The 14,321-nt window shown below is 37.4% G+C and overlaps 1 pseudogene; it reads right to left on the bottom strand.

Moving 5' to 3' along the window:
- Positions 1-10,972: 10,972 nt before the first annotated feature.
- Positions 10,973-13,622, bottom strand: LOC147906527 (uncharacterized; annotated as a pseudogene).
- Between the last annotated feature and the right edge of the window lie 699 nt (positions 13,623-14,321).

Here is a 14,321-nt window from a genome sequence, read left to right as displayed (position 1 = left end):
TGTACAGTCAGTTACTAAAAAGTTGCAACACTTTTTAATTCGATAATTTTCGGCGCAAAAATTCTGACAAAACAAACCATCAACTCTGAACGCCTATAATCAGCAGTTATAATGGGTTATGATAACTGTTAAAGTGATGCAGAATCGTCTTATATATGATGAAATGAAAAAAATATATTTGTGAGCAGCGGAAAATTCTTAAGATACTATAAAATATTTCGGAAAATTCTTCGGATACCATAAAATATATCGTAATAAGTAATAATAAAGTAAATGCTAAATTTTCGTTTTATAAATTTATAATTTCAAAAATAACATTTTTATTATTATTAAAAATTCAAAAATTAAAAGTAATATTATTATTTAACTCAATAATAATAACTACACAGAATCCGGACTCTTGAACTGAAATGCAAGTTTAATAATTGTTGATCGTTATGCGTCTTGGACGCCCTGGTATCGACCGAAGATTTATATGGCTTTGTGTTTCAAATTGCAGGACTGTATATTGTGCTCCTTTGTAATATATCAAATATATTTTTTTACATTTATGTTAGATACAATATCATACAAACACATTAAAGGATATTTTACATTAACATTACATTTTGAAATTTCTGTATATGTCCAGTAGTTATGTACTGCAATATTAGCACTATATTTTTACAAATTAAAAAGTAAAATACAAATGGTACTGTTGCTTGTTATTTGTACAAACTTGCCTTTTTTTAAAAAAAAAAGTAAAAAAAGCACTAAGCGTGCATGTTTTTCGTAAAGAATCATTTAGGTTTCATCGTGTTTGCTATTTAGTAGAAATGATCACTTATGGTTGATAGTTAATCACCGATTCGACTTAATCGAGTTGATGAAATCGGTCTTTTGTACATAATACTAGTATCCAACCCAAGTTAATAGTAGTTTTAATTTTTTTTCAAGGATATTCTTATTGAAAATCCAATCCAAGTAATGGCAACTTTAATTCTCTATCAAAAATGATTACTCTTCGAAAAAAATTAATGTATCAAATGAAAAATTAAAACCCAGATACTACAATCTTAATCAATCAAGTTAAATTCTATCAAATCAAAAAATAAAACACAAATGATTATTATCTCTTGTTATTTATTTAACTTTAATGATATGTATCATTCGTATAAAAGATTTGATATCAACAAAATTGGCGTCAAGTTAAATTCCATGTAATTTGGATATCAAATTAAATAAATAATATTAAATTTAATGATATATATCATTCCTATAATTTGATATCAAGAACTGGCGCCAAGTTAAATCCCATTATTTTATACCATGCCAAATTAAATAAATAATGAATATTAATCTAATGATATGTCATTTGTATAAAAAATTTGATATCAACTGTGGCGCTCAGTTAAATTCTACTATCAAAATAAAAATTAAAATCCAAGTGATACTATCTTTATTATTTACTTAATTCAACTAGTACTATCTTTAATTTTTATATAATAAAATATAAATGAATACGTATATCTTATTGAAGGATCTTCCTATTCCAATCTAAATGGTTTAAATTCCTTTTAAATGAAATTATTATATCATAATTTATTCAAAGACATTTTCTCTTCCAACTAAAGTAGTGGTTATTTAATTCTCCTTCAAAATAATATATAATACTAAGCATTATCACAAAATTACCTTGCTTAATTTAAATGTTATCACGAAAAATTAAAGAAGTAACTGTATAAAATGAAAAAATTTAATTTTAATAAAAAAATTTTTCATGTAAAAAAATCGAAAAACGGGTAGATATCCAGCGATTAGTGCAGTCATCTTCGCCATCAAAAGTAATGATACTGGACCTTGTGAACTCATTGAACTTATTAAAATATATGATATTGACAATGTGAAATTATCTTTATGTGAAAAGTGTTTGTGTATAATCTAATATACTTTTTATGCTTGAACTTGAACAATGTATCGAGCACATACAGAGTGCGTCACCAAAATCCGAACAAATTTCAATTTAAATTTTCTGCTATATTGTGCCTCCGCCAGAAGTTGTTGTTGGCGTCCGAGAAAGCCTGATGCTTTGAGTAAAGTCATACACAGTGCGACAAATATATTCCCGGACAGGGCCTGAAAATCATAATTGAAACAACAATATGCATATTTTTTGGTTTTATTATTCAAAATATTCTCCTCTGGCTTCAATATACTTGTTACAGCGATTCAATAGTGATTCAAATGTTCTAGCTCAGTTTGTGAAATTGCCTCTAGTGCCTGTGTAGAAGCTGATTGGATGATCGGAATGTCATCAAAAAAACGTCCTTTCAATTTCAATTTCAATTTTGGGAATAATGAAAAGGGAGCCAAATCAGATGAATACGGTGAATGATTTAACACAGAGACACGATTTCGAGCCAAACATTGACGGACAATCAATGAAATGTGACTCGGTGCATTACCATGCAACAAAGACCAATTTTCTGGATCACGATATTCGGGGCGAATACGATGAATTCTGCCCATCAATCGCTTTAAAACTTCGAGATAATATGCACCAGTAATTGTTTGGCCAGTTGGAACAAATTCTTTGTGGATAATACCTTTGCTATCAAAGAATGTGATGAGCATTGTCTTGATTTTTGATGGAACTTTTCGTACTTTTTTTGCTTGTGGTGAATTTTCTGACTTCCATTCCGCACTTTGACGCTTAGTTTCTGGATCATATTGAAAGCATCATGTTTCATCACCCGTAACAATTGATTTTAGGAAGTTTGGATTATTTTCTGCGGCTGCAACGATATCTCTGGAATAATTGATTCTCGCTAATTTTTGATCGCTTCTTAATGTGTGTGGAACAAACTTCGCACAAACCTCGTTTTACTCAAATCTTCATGTAATATGGTTCGAATCATTTCTCTACTGATATTTAAAGCTTCCTCCATCATTTTTAGTGATGCATTGCGATCATTTGCAACAAAATCACGTACTTTTTCGATCATTTCGGGTGTTCGAACCAAAATTGGCCGTCCTGATTTTTTGTCATCTTCAAGGATCTCTCTGCCTTCCAAAAAACGCTTATGCCACTCAAAAAACAGCTGTACGACCTAGACATTGACTGCCATAAACTTGTTGCATCGATCGGAATGTTTCTGATGCACTTTTACCAAGTTTTGCGTTAAATTTAATCACTGCTCTTTGTTCCATATTAAAATTTTTACCTCGACCAAAATCTTGTTTAACATGAACTGTCATATCTTCGTTATATGTCAACCAAAATGAATGAAACTTTGATAGATGATAGCAAAATGTTCAACCTTTAAAATGCATGTTTGAACGCACAGATGTCGCCACTGGTTGCTGAGATGTGGTTCGTGTCCGGGAACATATTTGTCGCACTGTGTATAATATATTCCAGAGCCAACTCAAGATCGAACATCTACTGCTAGACACAATTACTGCTTTGTTTACCATTCCGAGCCTTCGCTCAGCATTCGTATGTACGCAATTTGCAGATCGATATAAATCTTTCTCTTTAATCTTACAATAATTTCATAAACTCACAAGGAGAGGAGTTCTAAATTCAGACGTTCGGAATTTAGAAAAATTTGAAACTTATGGTACGTGAAGTGTATTACTCAGACATTACTTTGGCCAAGCAGTAAGATGCACTTTTTAGCCATTGTCGAGAAAATCGACTTTGAAAAATTCCGATGTATGTTGAACGTTGAACAAGTTTCAATGAGTCCCATGGCGCAATGGGTAGTGCTCTTGTTTAATAATCGCTGGATCGCTGACTTTTGAGTCTTTGTCGACACTTCCTTTTCCTCCCTTTTTTATTTAATATTTATTATTTCTATGTAAAATCAATCAAATTTATAGTAATCAACGAATATTCAATATAAATCTTTTATGAAACGCATATTTAATTTACAACGTAACGGAAACATGTACGGTAATATTACTCGTATTTTTTATGATAAAAATTTATTTATAAATTTCCAGCACAGTATCTCTCTAATAAGATATCTGATTGAGCATCAAATTATTAAATTGCTTGTCAATTTAATTTGTGATATTGCTATAATAGTTCAGTTAAGTCCAAAAAATCAATTCGGCGTGCAGTTCAAATAACTATATATGTAATATATAAATTCACATAAATTTTATCGTTAAATTTAGCGTTAAATTTAATCACTGCTCTTTGTTCCATATTAAAATTTCTACCTCGATCAAAATCTTGTTTAACATGAACTATCATATCTTCGTTATATGTCAACCAAAATGAATGAAACTTTGACAGATGATAGCAAAATGTTCAATTTTTAAAATGCATGTTTGAACGCACAGATGTCGCCACCGATTGCTTGAGATGTGGTTCGTGTCCGAGAACATATTTGTCACACTGTGTATTCTCAAAATAGCCGCGATGTTGAAACCAAGTGCGGAATATAATCGAAGAGCCGCGATCATCGAAGGCCTTCGCGCTGAGCGTTCAGCAACGGAAATAATTTGATTCTTTGGATACCTGAGATCAATCATTTATGACATTGTGGCAAAATATACAGCTTTAGAACAGTCCAATGAAGGTTCCAGTATGCCAGTGAGGAAGAGTCACTCGAAAGAACGCCCCGCAATCGTCGAAAGGACTCAAGCGCTGATTTCGGATGATCCAGGACAATCGTTGCGCGTTCTAATGGATGTAGTGAAGCCATGGATGGAAATTGTGGCGTCCGGAAGGCCATATGTTTTTCAGCAGGACGATGCATCGGCTCATACGAGTCATTTGATTCAAAATTGGCTTTCAGACAACGTCGATATGTTTTGGTCCAAGGTATTCTGGCCTTTCAACAGCCCAGATTTAAATCCCTTGAACTATTATGTATATGGAGCGTAGTTGAAAGGATCACAAACAAGTCTCAACATCCCAATGTAACGTCATTAAAGACTGCTATTGAAGCAACATTCGTCGGCATGGACAGCGCTATATTACAGCGTGTGTGCGAACGCTTCAGACCGAGAATAGAGGCCGTCATTCAAACTAATGGAGGATATATCGTATAATTGCTCTACAGGGATCCCTCAAGTGCCATGTAAAAGGAATTTTTGTTTAATTACATTTAATTTTTCATTAAAAACATTTTGTTTAAAGAAATTGTTCGATTTGTCAAATTGTTGGATTTTGGTGATGCACCTTGTAATGCAATATGATAATAATATTAATATACAACTACTTTGTCAGCGTGATATAAGAAATTTTTTCAAGGACATTAACATATTTTGGCGATGACTTCATCAATGTAATTTGATATAACACCTACAAAAATGCAACATTTGCAATTTCATCAAAGTATAGCTACTTTGTTAGCGTAATTTAAGATTTTTTCAAGAGCATGAGATGTTTGTATCATTAATAAAAATAGCACACATAATGATATAAAAATGACAAGATTTAGGTGCACCGCGTCATTTGACAGCGCAAGTGATAACATGGAACACGATTTGATTGAGCAAGCTACCCTGCCTAGTACTATAGACGAGTACAACGTGTGGGAACAGTGATGCGAATTTATAAAATTATTGGAGGAGAAGAACTGTATCAAACGTCCGCGATTATCGGTAATTGTGTGAGAGCGCATCGCGCGAAATGATTCGAGTGAGAGACCGGCGCACGGCTAGTATGATACACGACAGTAAAGAGAACTCAGTTTCTTTGTAATTTAACAAAAGAATTTTCTTTAATATGCATAATTACAAATTCAACAAATATAATTAATTAAATATTAGATTAACAGAGTATTAAATGCGGTCACCTTTTCCAATACAATTTGGAATCACGGTGATGAAAATTCTCGGCGATTTTCTCGGCACTTCTCGAAAGATTCGTTTTATAGCGATTTCACTAAGCGGTTAGCACGGCGATTTTACGAAGCGAGATTATGACTCTAAGAACTCTAAGAACTTTTTCGAAGTAAGAAGGAGGACGGCGAGATCGAAGCATTTATTGCTTTCGGCCTGAGCTTTCTTTTTTGGGAAAAATCCAATAAAAATTTGCCACAATCGTAATTATTACGTGGCATTAGGTGTACAAAATTGATTGGCGCTTTGGATTCTTTTCTAGCGACGTTCAACGTAACAGTCATGCGCGACAGAAAATCCGTGCGTGGGATTGGTGACAGCGCGTGACGTATTCGTCGGAGCGCGGCGCTCGCGTGCGCGAATTGAATCGTTCTAGAACTTTCGATTGTCCGTTGCCGGTAACGACAACTTGTTTGCGTGTAACGAATTGTTTTTAAAAAGAACAAAGAACGACGAATTCGATGATTTTAACGAGGATTAAGATCATGCTCGAGATGAAATCACGAGCTCAATTTATGCATGCGTTCAATGACAATTACTGTCGGTCGACTGAAAGAATTCTTGCTTTTCTTTCGAATTACCGATCTCAAACAGTAATAGACAATCACCGATCACACGTAGCGCGCGGCTTCAGAGTCTGTGCATGAAAGATTCGCGCATGTGAGCACCGGTATCGTTTTCGTCGTGATAAGGACTGTATAGCGTGGTTCACGGAAGAACTTTGGCGCACAGTGTACAGTCTATAATTTCGGCTAACGTACCCATGGCGGATTTCATGCGAGACGATTGGCAAAAATATAACAATGCCACGCACTGCCACATATGCGAGAAATCAGACGACATGCGGGTACGCGATCACTGCCACTTAACCGGACGATACAGAGGTCCCACGCACTCAAATTGCAATCTAAATTAGGGATTCGCATTGCATATCCGTAGTTTTCCATAATTTATCGTGCTACGACATGCATTTCATCATCAAGGAAATTGCTACCGCGTACGAAGGACGCGTTGATCTTTTATCGATAACTAAAGAAAAATATATCGTTTATTAAACATGTCGATAGTTACCAAAATTGATAAAAAAATTGTGTAAAACGATTTATAGATTCATATAAATTTTTCGTTTCTAGTTTGGACAAATTGGCATCTTTTCTCAGTAAAGATAAGCTACGGATACTGCAACACGAATTTTCCAATTTATCAGAAGAAAATTTTAATCTTTTGACACGAAAGGATGTCTTTCCGTACAAGTATATTGATTGTGTCGAAAAGTTGGAAGAGCTGCGTTACCGCCTCGCGAAGTTTTACAGTTCATTGACAGACGACACGGTATCTGAGAACACGTACGCGCACGCCGTCAACGTGTGGCAGCGGTTCTCCATCCGGATATTCGGTAAATATAGCAATTTATATCTGAAAACGGACATATTGTTGTTGGTTGACTTTGAAAATTTCTGCGATAGTTGCATCGCAAGTTATGGGCTCGAACCCGCGTATTATTACACCTTACCGGGACGCCATGTTAAAACACACGATAAGATTTGAACTGCTTATGGACATTGACCTGGTAATGTTTATTAAGCGCGGTATACGTGGTGGTCTGAGCCAGTGTTCAAATAGGTATGCATGAGTCAACAACAAATACATGCTGTCATACGATTCATTGAAACCGTCATCGTACTTGATGAACTATGTCGTCAACAATCTGTATAACTGTGTGCATGTGTCAATTATTGCCTTATGCCGATTTTCAATGAATTGATGACGTACAAAATTTTGACTTTATGACCATCGCGTTAGATTCGGCAATAAGCTACATTCTCGAGGTGGAATTCCCGCAATATCTTCATGACGCGCATACTGACTTACCATTATGTTCGACGCGCGAAAAACCACCCGACAAGCGCGATGAAGCTCTTCGCAACATTATGCGATAAACAGTGTTATGTCATACATTATCGTAAGCAGTGTATTCACGGTCTTCGTATCACAAAGGTTCACCGTATACTGCAATTCGCGCAATTTCTATAGCTATATGATTATATAGAACTAAACACAAAATTTAGAACTTTGGCCAAAAATAATTTTGAAAAAATTTATACAAATTTATAATATTTGGCAAAACTATGGAGAACGTGTGTGATCGCGTCGACGTAAAGTTATAATATTAACAAAATGGGAAGCAGTGATGAGACAATGATCGCATAACCAAATTTCCGCAGCCGTAGCGTCTTCGGAGAATCTGGTCGCCATAGAACTGCGTAAACTCGAAGTGAAGTTTGACAAACCGATATACGTGGATACATGTATCCTCGACATATCCAAAACGTTTGTACGAATTTCACCACGAGTACATGGCACTGCTGTTTCGCGAAAAATGCAAAATTATGTATACCGATATTAATAGCCTCATATATTATGTAGAATGTGATAATATCTACGATATTATGAAGCGCGATATAAATAGATTTGACATGAACTCGAACAACAACGCGTACGGCATTCCGCTCGCAAATAAAAAAGTTTCTGGCCTTATGAAAGACGAGAACGATGTCATCATGATCGAATTCGTTGGGTTTAGAGCGAAAATGCATGCCTTGCATGTAGAAGGAAAGAAGGATACGAAGAAGGCAAAAGGCGTCAAAAGCAACGTCGTAGCGATGTCTATAACGTTCGATCGAGGATTACACGCGGTGTTTGAATGATGTAATCGAAATGACGCGCAGACAGTCATGCATAAGATCCAAATTGCACGAGGTGTACACGATATCAGAAACAAAAATCGCTCTAAGTCCGCATGACGAGCGGTATATTGTGTCAGGTTCTACCGACACGCTGCTATGGGGGCATTACCGATGTAAATAAAATACATTTGTATTGTATAGTATATACGAGGGGTATCCAGAAAATAAGTTCCGTTTGTATTATATGTTTAGTAAGGTCGATGTATGAGCGAGCTGGCAACACAGCATTGAAGAGGGGAAGCTACCGAATAGAATGAGCGGTGTTCGGCGTCAGTAGCTCGTGAAACACGGTCAGGAGAGGTTATCAAAATGGAGTCCTCCACTTCGCGTCCCGCCACCTCCATTCCGATTCCTTCTCGAGTTGTTTTGCGCGGCATCATTCAGTTTCTTTTTGCTCAAGATTTTAAATCGGTTGATATTCACAAACAGCTTGTTTCTGTATATGGAGAGAGTGTGATGAGTGAATCTATGGTGCGGAGATGGGTCCGAGAATTTAAGGCAGGAAGACATTCGCTTGAAGACGAAAGTGGGAGAGGCAGACCCTCCCTTATCACGGATGAGTTGACGACAAAAATTGAAAATGCGATTCGCAATGATCGTCGTTTAACTTTAGATGAACTCCACAACCTTTTTCCAGAGATATCCCGAAGTCTTATCCATGAGATCGTTTCAGAAAAACTCGAATTTCGCAAGGTTTGCGCCCGTTGGGTTCCCAGAGAACTGACTCCTCTACACAAGGCCACACGAGTCAGTTTAGTTGGGATGTTTTGACCCACCCACCGTATAGCCCGGATCTAGCACCATCGGACTACCATCTTTTTACGAAACTGAAGGAGTCCTTGGCCGGAAAACGCTTCCAAAGCGACGAGGAAGTTCAGACAGCTGTAACTAACTGGACTAAAGAACTGGCGGGAAGTTTCTATGCAGAAGGGATTTCGAAGCTTGTTTCCAGATATACAAAATGTATTGAGATTGACGGGAATTATGTAGAAAAAGACTAGAAGTTGTCAAGTATTATCCATGTAAATTTTAGATTTTTTCAATAAAAACTTTATTTGTAAAAAAAAAACGGAACTTATTTTCTGGATACCCCTCGTAACATGTATGTGTATAACATAGTGTATAACATTTAATATGTATGTAACATGTATAATATATATAATATGTATGCTATTAGGTGTTGGAATTAATTCGTAGCGTTTTTTAATGAAAGAATGTTATTTATTTCACATGAGCATTAAAAAATACATTAATGAAAGTACTTCCCATCACTTGTAAAACGCTACGAATTAATTCCAACACCTAATATATATAACATATATTGTTCGAGAGCGAGTCAGAGCGAGAGCGCTGACGTGAAATTTTAAAGTGATACGGCGTTTAGTTGTATTTCGCTTCAATCCAAAAATATTCCTTGCGAATCAAACTCGGCGGTTTTCTTTGCGAATCAAACGCGGCGGTTTTCTAGCGGCGGAGTGTCTCCTTGGCGGTGCACTGATAGCGATACGTTGACTCAGAACGGCGGAAAACTAAGAGTTGCGGAGAACTAAGAGTTGCGGAGAACTTAGAGATGCGGAGAACTAAGAGTTGCGGAGAACTAAGAGTTGCGGAGAACTAAGAGAGTCGGAAAACTACTAGATGCGGAGAACTAAGAGTTGCGGAGAACTAAGAGAGTCGGAAAACTAAGAGAGTTATTGCTTCTCGGCTTTGCCTTTTATGCTCTTTTGAGAACAAAGGCTTCCCTTTGCATTCGCCTATGAGATTTTTACACATTGAAAATTTTGAGATGATCCTCTGTGTCGGGTGACGATTGGCGATTTCGTGCGCAACGGCCAAGCGGCACGCTATTGCCATGCGCGCCCGTCAAATCTGGATTCTTGATTGGGATGAACGCATATTACGCGTTTTGCGTCACGCGATCGCGCGTGCGCTACGACCGATCCGAATTGGTTAGCCATTATAGCAGTTGAAATTTACGTACGTGCGACGTGTGGTTTAGCTAGTTGTTTTTTGACTTTATCGACGAGGTGATAACCGAGTTTATGTTTTGGAAACTTCTAAGGACGCTTGAGATCCTTCTAGAAGCTTTCGATCCATATGTCGCACGAACGCCAAATATGGAAATTATGTACATGTTGGCCGTATCTCGAACATGTATACATGTATAATATAGTATGTAAATACAATATGTATTTGATATTTATAATATATATAATACATATTTAAATTTTTTTATAATACATTTAAGTTTTATAACATTGTTTTTATGTATCCACGAATTGTGCGAATTGTCAAATCTCAATCATTTTACGTAAACCTCGATCCTTCTTTTGCGCAACACCTTTTCAATGAGATGCACATCAGGGTTAGTGACGCTGTTCAATTCATATGTAGAATCCTCCAGCAATAGGCTCTCCGCGATAATCTTCCAAAAGATACGTCACTGGATTGTTGCACTTGATAATTTTAAACACCGGCGTGTTACCTTTATTAAAGACTGCCTTGAATTTGCTCACGCGTACCGAATCATCCACTTTGTATCGCGCGGGTGCGGCAATTTTTACGCGATTGTAAACCGTGGTTACAAACCTGTCGGTGATCGCGGGGGTAACGTTGACGGGATACGCATACTAATAGTTTGATGCTTGCGCGCGTTGTAATTTGATACGAGACTGGATTTGGTAGCATGTCGATCCATTTATAATTTCCATTGTGCATAAATTGTTTCCACATGTCTTCAATGTGCGGTTGAACCATTCGACGTCTGAGACCTTCATTACGGAATACGTAGAATAATGATTGATGTTGCGCTTCTTCAAGAGTTTCTGCACATCCGAGTTGTAAAATTCCTTTCCTCTATTAGTATGCAAATTTTTCGGATATTTTCCATCGTCTCGAATTATCTTTGCGATCTCCTTCGTCACCTCGTTCCCGCTCTCGACAACGATGAGAATGTAGTGGTAATCTCTGTTGAATTGCTCGTAAGGACGTATCTCGATTACATCCGCCTGCCACAGGTATCCGTGTACTGTGACGTATCTTCATGGAAAATTTCTTCTCGCCGGAGCTTGCAATTCATCAGCAAACGTTTCTCAGACATTGCAAATAATTATTCGGCACAATGCACTTCTCAAATCCTCTTTTTAAATTCGTTTAGCATAACCTGCACATTATTTTGTAAAGCTACAATCTTCCTCTTGATTTCATTCAGATGATCTTTCAAATTTTGAACACTCTGCTGCACGTATCGTTTTTTTGCGTCAACATCATCCACCGATAGCGCTACTCGTCGAATCTTGCGCGACTTTGCGTCAAAGTCGGCTATGCAAAGAGCGTTATCGCGCACGTAATTTCTGAGCAATCCACGCTACTGATAGTGCGATTCGATTCCTCCTCCAAGCGAGAGTCCAAATTTATTGATCGGCATTGCGATGTCAACTGAACGATGTGTGTAGAACGAGTTAATTTATAATCAGATCGGCTTCGCGAAGCTCTTCGATAATCGATATAATCTCGTGACCCGCCTAGTGCGAGGCCTCGAGCAATTGCAGACGATCTACAATTTTGTTGGGATCGTCCCAATAGATATAGTTGATCTTATTATAGTTTAGCGTCATCGTATGCGGTAAATCCACTCTTGTTTATTCCTGTTCCAACTTTTTACTCGACATCAATGGCACTATTATGTTCTTATACTTGTATTTCTTACTACCCATTACGATTACTCGGGCTATAATTGCGCCGGTGAGCATTTATCATCAGCAGAATACTCCTGTAGATCTGTACGTCATCATCAACAGATACTTTTATTGGGAAATTTCATGAAAATTAACTCGTACAAGCCCGGTGTTTCATCATATCTTTTCCCATCTATAATTATATCGTCGTTTTTGTGCAAGGTGATACGTTTGTCATCAAGCATCGTTCCCTCGTCACTGGAATAAACTCCATACACAATGTCTATGTTACAGCTTTCTTACCGTTCAGGACCGCTTTCAGATATTTCTGTCCCAATGGACCGTAGTTTGCATGCAGCTTTCCTTACACCTTGGATGTTTGAAGCAGATGTCGAATAGATGTTACGAATGATTCATCGGCAATCTCGAAAATTTCTTTGACAGTGGGAGCGTGGTCATACAATAAATCACGCGGTTGTATTATTTTAGACACTTCGTTCAAAGTGGATGCTACGATTTTCGATTGACTCAACATTGATTTCATAGCCGTGGAAGTCTGTATAGGATTGTACAAAGCACTCGGTCGTTTTCTTTTGGGTTTTGGTTGCTCGTCTTCTTCCGAAAAGAATATTTCAATCATGATAAGATCCTTGCAGGATTCAACGGTGTTTTCGACAATCTATTTCAGAAGATCGAGAATAGGTTTGAAGTGTCTCTCCAATGCGATGTCTTCCTCCATTTTACTAATCTTCAAAGCGCGGTATTTTTGCGAATCGAATCGCTCGTTTTCGCAATCTCCTTAGCTATTTTTTCACGATCTTTGTCCACGTATCGATGTCAACTGATTACATCACGGTATTGTAAAATCATTAAATCCTTTTCTGTATCGGTAAGCGCACTGTCCTTATCAATTAGAAATCCATACTTTTTCTGCCAACATTTACGACATAAATCGCAGAAATCTTCATATCGGTATTCACGTGATCGTTGTACACGTGTTTCAGACTGGTGCCATCCTATTTGAACAGGATCAACAGATTTGTATTGTCTCGTATAAAGTGCTTCGGTATTTTTGCGTACGTCTGACAGAGATAGAAGCACTCGACGTCCGCGTATCGTCTCATTTTAAAGTACTCTCTTATCGCGTCCTGCTTGTCGCATGCCACGTCATCAAAAATAAAGATAGAATTCGGAAGCGCCTCGTTCGGTGGAATGACGTCGCTGTTATTGGAGAATGTAAAATAACCGTTTTCCTCGATGCTAACAAATTCGCCATGTATCGATATTTCGGCTGTTGCAGCAATTTCGAGTACACGTTCTCGAATCGCACGCCGTGAAGATTTTCCAATAGGCACATTCCTTATCAGCATATTTATCAATTTAACGATCCGCAGACGATAGCGCGTATAGAGGCCGATAGCATGTCGCCACACTTGCACGTCTCTTTATCGGTTTGCACTTTGCCGTCAAGATTCGTCACTTTTATCATCCGTGACTGGCGCACAAACCGCATATTTTCTCTTTCCCCAAAATACTAAAAACGATATCGCGAGCAGGCCTATTTATAGAGCCACGTAGAGAGAAATTGAATAATCAAAATATCTTTCGTCGTGTCGGATGATGTGCACAGTTTAACCTCAAAAGAACTGGAATACATAACGAAAATTGTACTGCTGCGAGAGTTTGAAAATTGCATAAATGTGTCGTGGGACAGATTACCAGAACATATACGAGCAGATTCGGAGATACGATGATACTATTGGTGCCTGAAGCACTAATTAAAATTTACCGAGTCATCAAACGCATTGATAGTCTAGCGTTTATGATAAAAAATGTCTGTAGCAAATGTCGTCGAGAGGTTTATTAAATCGTCCGATTAAACGCCCTTTCTTTCGAATTACATATTCCCGGATATCAGTTTTGCGGTTTGGAAACGCGATTGGAGAAGCAATTGCTAGAGGTGATCAAGGCATTAATTCATTGGATGCTGCGTGTCGCGATCACGACATAGCGTATTCGCACAGCAACGATCTCGCTGAACGACACGCGGCTGACA

Source organism: Acromyrmex echinatior, unplaced genomic scaffold, assembly GCF_024713525.1.
Source record: "Acromyrmex echinatior isolate Ae372 unplaced genomic scaffold, ASM2471352v2 Scaffold22, whole genome shotgun sequence".
In the NCBI taxonomy this organism is placed as follows: Eukaryota; Metazoa; Arthropoda; class Insecta; order Hymenoptera; family Formicidae; genus Acromyrmex; species Acromyrmex echinatior.
Note: the sequence above shows the minus strand (reverse complement) of the source record. Positions and strands in the feature narration are given on the sequence as shown.